A 5,039-nucleotide genomic window follows, 5' to 3' on the forward strand; every position below is an offset into this window, starting at 1 on the left:
GGAATGGGGAGTGTGGAGACATGGCCCTCAGAAAACAGAGCCAGGTCCTCTCTGCCTACTCCCCAGCCAAGAGCACCAGAATGGTAAGAGCATTACAGAGCACTTGCTACGTGTGCACGCATTTCTCGGGCATTCAAGACAATGAGATACAGAAAGCAGAAGTCCCACAGTTGCCAAAGGGCCCTCTGGCCCCAGTGCCAGGGCTCTCAATGTGCCCCATACCTTCCTCACCAGGTCCCCATCTCAGCAGCAGGAGGAGAGAGAGGACCCCCCCATCGGGCCAGGACGTAAAAGCAGCAGTGCCTGGTGGTGGCCCCTGTCAGGGGAACCTCCCTCTGGCAGACAAAGGTGGGAAGCCAGGTTTTGTCTCTGCTGGGCAGGGAGGTGGCCCCCCTCCTGTGGCCACCTGGGGGAGAAAAAGTGGGGAGTGGGTGTGGAAAGGAGCGCTTGCTTTCTCGGACTAGCTCCCCAAATCCCTGTTTGCTCACTTGAAGGAATAACAACCCGCATTATTTCAGATATTATGCCATTGAGAGGGGGCAGATGGAACACGGTGGAGAACGCCCAGCGGCTTTTTACCATGCCATTCAAATGTTATTTGTTTTTCTTATTAAAGCAGAAATCCTGGGTTGAAAATGTGAGCAGCGATTGCCTTTGCTGCTCAGGCTTTGTTCTGCTTTTCTACTTTTTGTGTTGTTTTTTTTTCCCCTCAACGTTCTCTACAATGAACATATTTTACTTTTTAATGGACTCCCCGCCCCCACCAAAGAAGATCATTCAAATTCATTATTAAAATTCCTCTGTGGGATATGTCTACATAAATCTATGCATATATGCATAGAATGTCTTTGGAAGGCAACCTAGAAAAATGGTCAAGCACAGGGCTGGTTGGAGGGGAAATGCGTCAGGGTGGGGGAGGCGGGCTCTGGGCTGTAGTGTCCATGGAACTGCTTGAATTATTATTCATTTCTCTTACCATATGCATGCATAACTCTGTAAAAGAGTGTGGGTTTTTTGTTTTTCTTTTCTTTTCTTTTTTATTTATTTATTTATTTATTTATTTATTTAAAAGATTTGTTTCTTTATTTTGGGGAGAGAGAGAGAGAGAGTGAGCACATGAGCAGGAGGAAAGGCAGGAGGAGAGGAAAAGAGAGTCTTTTTTTTTTTTTTAAAGATTTTATTTATTTATTTGACAGAGAGAGATCACAAGTAGGCAGAGAGGCAGGCAGAGAGAGAGAGAGAGGAGGAAGCAGGCTCCCCGCTGAGCAGAGAGCCTGATGCGGGACTCGATCCCAGGACCCTGAGATCATGACCTGAGCCGAAGGAGGCGGCTTAACCCACTGAGCCACCCAGGGGCCCTTCTTTTCTTTTTTAAAGTAATCTCCACATCCAGCATGGGGCTCAGACTATGCTGAGATCAAGAGTCACATGTTGTACGCACGGAGCCAGCCAGGGGCCCCTTAAAATTTTTGTTTTGTTTCAATTCACTTTTAGTCAAGAATATCAACCAGACTCAAGCCCCAGATTTCCATTGGGTCCCACAGTTGCCGTCCTGGGGACTCGACTAAGGGCTCCCCCTTCATTCTCTATTCTGGCTCTTTATGAGACATCCCTTTGGAGAGAGACCCTGGGTCAGCAGGGGGTCTCCCAGCCAAGAGGCTGTTTCTCCTAAAGTGGGCGCTCAGGGAACTCAGGGAGCAAAACCGCTCAGGGAGCAAAAGCCTGGGGGCGCCCCTCTGCCTGGAGGACCCCCACCAGGGCAGGTAGATGCTCCTCCCAGGCTTCTCACTGCACCTCCCCACCCAAGAGGAAGGCCATGTTTCTTCAGAAAGCACAGGGTCCTCCCCGCCCAGCCCAGCCTGTCTGTCCTTTCTCCGCTCCTTCATTACCAGAGGAGTGGCTGGGAAGCAGAAGAGCCTTCCTTCTCTCCTCTGAGGCCCCCACACAAGCTGCTCCCTGTACCTGGACAGCCTCCCTCCCCCATCCTGCCCCGCTAATATCGACTCATTACGAAAACCTAATCTTAAATGGGCCCTCCTCCAAGAAGCCTTCCCTGATCGGTCCTGTCGGGGGCCCTCCGCAGAGCTCCCATAACACACCAGGATTCCTGAGTTTAGGCTCATGATCTAACCTCACTGATCTTGTTTTCTCATTTGTAAAACGGCGCTTAGCTCAGAATTGTGGAAGATGATATGACTTAATACAGATAAAATGCTCAAAATAGTGCCTGGTACACGGTAAACGCTCCATAACTCTTGGTTCTTATCGTACTTGGAACCGCCCGTGGATCCGTCCCCGCTGCTAGACTGCTCTGAGCCTCTCGCACACCGTGGTTGGGACGCATCAGACTCGTCATCCTGAGAGTCGCTCAGGGGCTGGTACATATTAAAGAATTCTCAAAAAATTCTTGTTAAAGAAATGACACGATCCAGTCCCACGAATAGCCATTTCTTAAGCATTTGCAAAGCATGTGAGGTACTGAGCGCTCTGTGTCAGACATCGAGCTACACGTCCTCCCTACGCGATTCCCTTTAATCCTTGGGAGGGGGGCTGTGAGTTAGATCCTTGCAATATCCCCATTTCACAGATGGGTAAACCTTCTAGCCTCGACACCTGTTTTATTTTTTCATCATAGCACATTCCCCACCCCATGCATTATGTGTTTATTTGTTTGCTAGTAACAGAACTTGGCTGTCACTCTGCAAGAACAGAGGCTGATGAGAACTGGGGTTTTATTTTGGTGGTGTTCATGACGTCTAGCACAGGGCCTGACAACACAGCAGATGCTCGGTTTATATCTGTGCTAAATATCCTCGCTTCTGGAAACCCTGTTGACTCTTCTCTGCCCCAGACTCAGATGGAGTCTGAGCTCGTGCAAATTCTGAGTAATTCCCCCTAATCTCCAGCAGTAATCAGCCTTCTGTGATATTCCTTCTTAAATCTGTGGTTTTCTTGGCCAGTCAGCAAACTCGGGGAGAACAGTTTAGGAATAACAGTGGGAAACTGAGGCTTATGGAAGTGAAGAGACTTGCCACAGGTCACGGACTAGTCATTTGCTAAAGGCACCTGACGCAGGCAGTCTGAATTTAACACTGGAGTCCTTAACCACTACACACATTGCTCTTTGGGGAAGACAACAGTCATCTATACTCCAGACAGAGCGGGAAACACTCCTGAATGCCTTGACAAGCAGGAAACAGAAAAGGGGGTTTCTGGTTCCATGAATTCCCAGTCCCACTTGAGACAATAGGAGGTGGGGTGCTAGACAGAAGGCTCTGGAGGGGAGGAATCATGCAGGAGGAATGAGGAAAGTTGAATGCAACTTGCTTCGCATGACATTGATATTTAGAAGTATAAAGACCAGTTTTTTTTTTTTTTTTAAAGATTCTACTTATTTATTTGACAGACAAAGATCACAAATAGACAGAGAGGCAGGCAGAGAGACAGGAGGAAGCAGGGTCCTCGCAGAGCAGAGAGCCCGATGCGGGGCTTGATCCCAGGACCCTGGGATCACGACCTGAGCCGAAGGCAGAGGCTTTAACCCACTGAGCCACCCAGGCACCCCAGGACCAGGTATTTTTAATAGAATGTTGCTCAATTTGGGTGTGTCTGATGGCTCCTCAGGACAAGATTCAGGTTGTACATTCTCAGCTGGAATTTTTAAAAATATATTTTATTTATTCATTTAACAAACAGAGGTCACAAGTAGGCAGAGAGGCAGAGAGGAGGAAGCAGGCTCACCGCTGAGCAGAAAGCCCGATGCGGGGCTCCATCCTAGGACCCTGAGATCATGACCTGAGCTGAAGGCAGAGGCTTTAATCCACTGAGCCACCCAGGCGCCCCTCAGCTGGAATATTTTTTAAACTGGTACTGTGAGCATCATTTCCAGGAGCAACTCCATGTCTGTCTGCCCAGAGAGGGTGATGTTCATTTTGATCAACAGTTAAGAGGTGGTTTGGTTTCTACACTAAATGTTACAGTTGTGTTTTTTTTTTTTTTTTCCTTTGCAAGTAGTAAGCCCTCTGTAGAAATACTTTAAGGTCACATAAATATCCTGATCTTGCTGACTCTTACAGTGTTTCTTTCTTTCCTTTTTTTTTAAAAAAAGATTTTATTTATTTATTTATTTATTTATTCCAAGAGAGAACACAACTGGGGGGAGAAGCAGAGGGAGAGAGAGAGAATCTGGAGGCAGACTCTTCCCTGAGTGTGGAGCCCTATATGGGGCTCGATCCCGTGAACCTGATATGCTTTTTTTTTCTTAAGGTTTTATTTATTTATTTGACTGACAGAGATCACAAGTAGGCAGAGAGGCAGGCAGAGAGAGGAGAGGAAGTAGGCTCCTTGCTGAGCAGAGAGTCTGATGTGGGGCTTGATCCCAGGACCCTGAGACCCTGACCTCAGCCAAAGGCTGAGGCTTTAACTCGCTGAGCCACCCAGGCGCCCCTGAACCTGAGATCCTTATCTGAAATCAAGAGTTGGACAATTAAACAGCTGAGCCACCCAGACGCCCTTGTTGTAGTGTTTATTTCTGATCAGCAGGAAGGGGTGCCGGCCCCCTTTTACCTTCCTTTTCCTTGTCATCCTCCCCTATTGAGGGACTGAGATGGGGCCTTGCTTCACATACTAGATCAGCCTTCTGTGGGGCTTGGACATGCTCACCCTCTGGGGAGGCCCGCTGGCTGACTCCAGGGACTCCGGTCTCTGCCTTGGCAGAGGTGTTTCCAGCTGCCGAAAAGAACGGCAGGGGAAGAAGGAACTCCTTCTGGAACCCCACCTGAAAATGCAGAGGTGAACCAAATGAGAGAAGAAAACAGTACTGGGCTCATTCCCCAGGACCCTGGCCATGTCCGGGAGCAGCTCAGGCAAGGCTGTTGTCCTTCTGCCAGGGACTGTCCCCTGGTGAATACACAAAGACTAGGCGGTCCTGGTGGAAACTCAGGATATTGCATTAGCTCTGTGGGCCTCCAGGTATCTCCAAGCCAACAAGGGAGGGAGATAAGCCCCCAGGGTGTGGGATGCAGCTGGGAAAACATCGG

The sequence above is a fragment of the Mustela lutreola genome, chromosome 10 (assembly GCF_030435805.1).
Source record: "Mustela lutreola isolate mMusLut2 chromosome 10, mMusLut2.pri, whole genome shotgun sequence".
NCBI classification, from domain to species: domain Eukaryota; kingdom Metazoa; phylum Chordata; class Mammalia; order Carnivora; family Mustelidae; genus Mustela; species Mustela lutreola.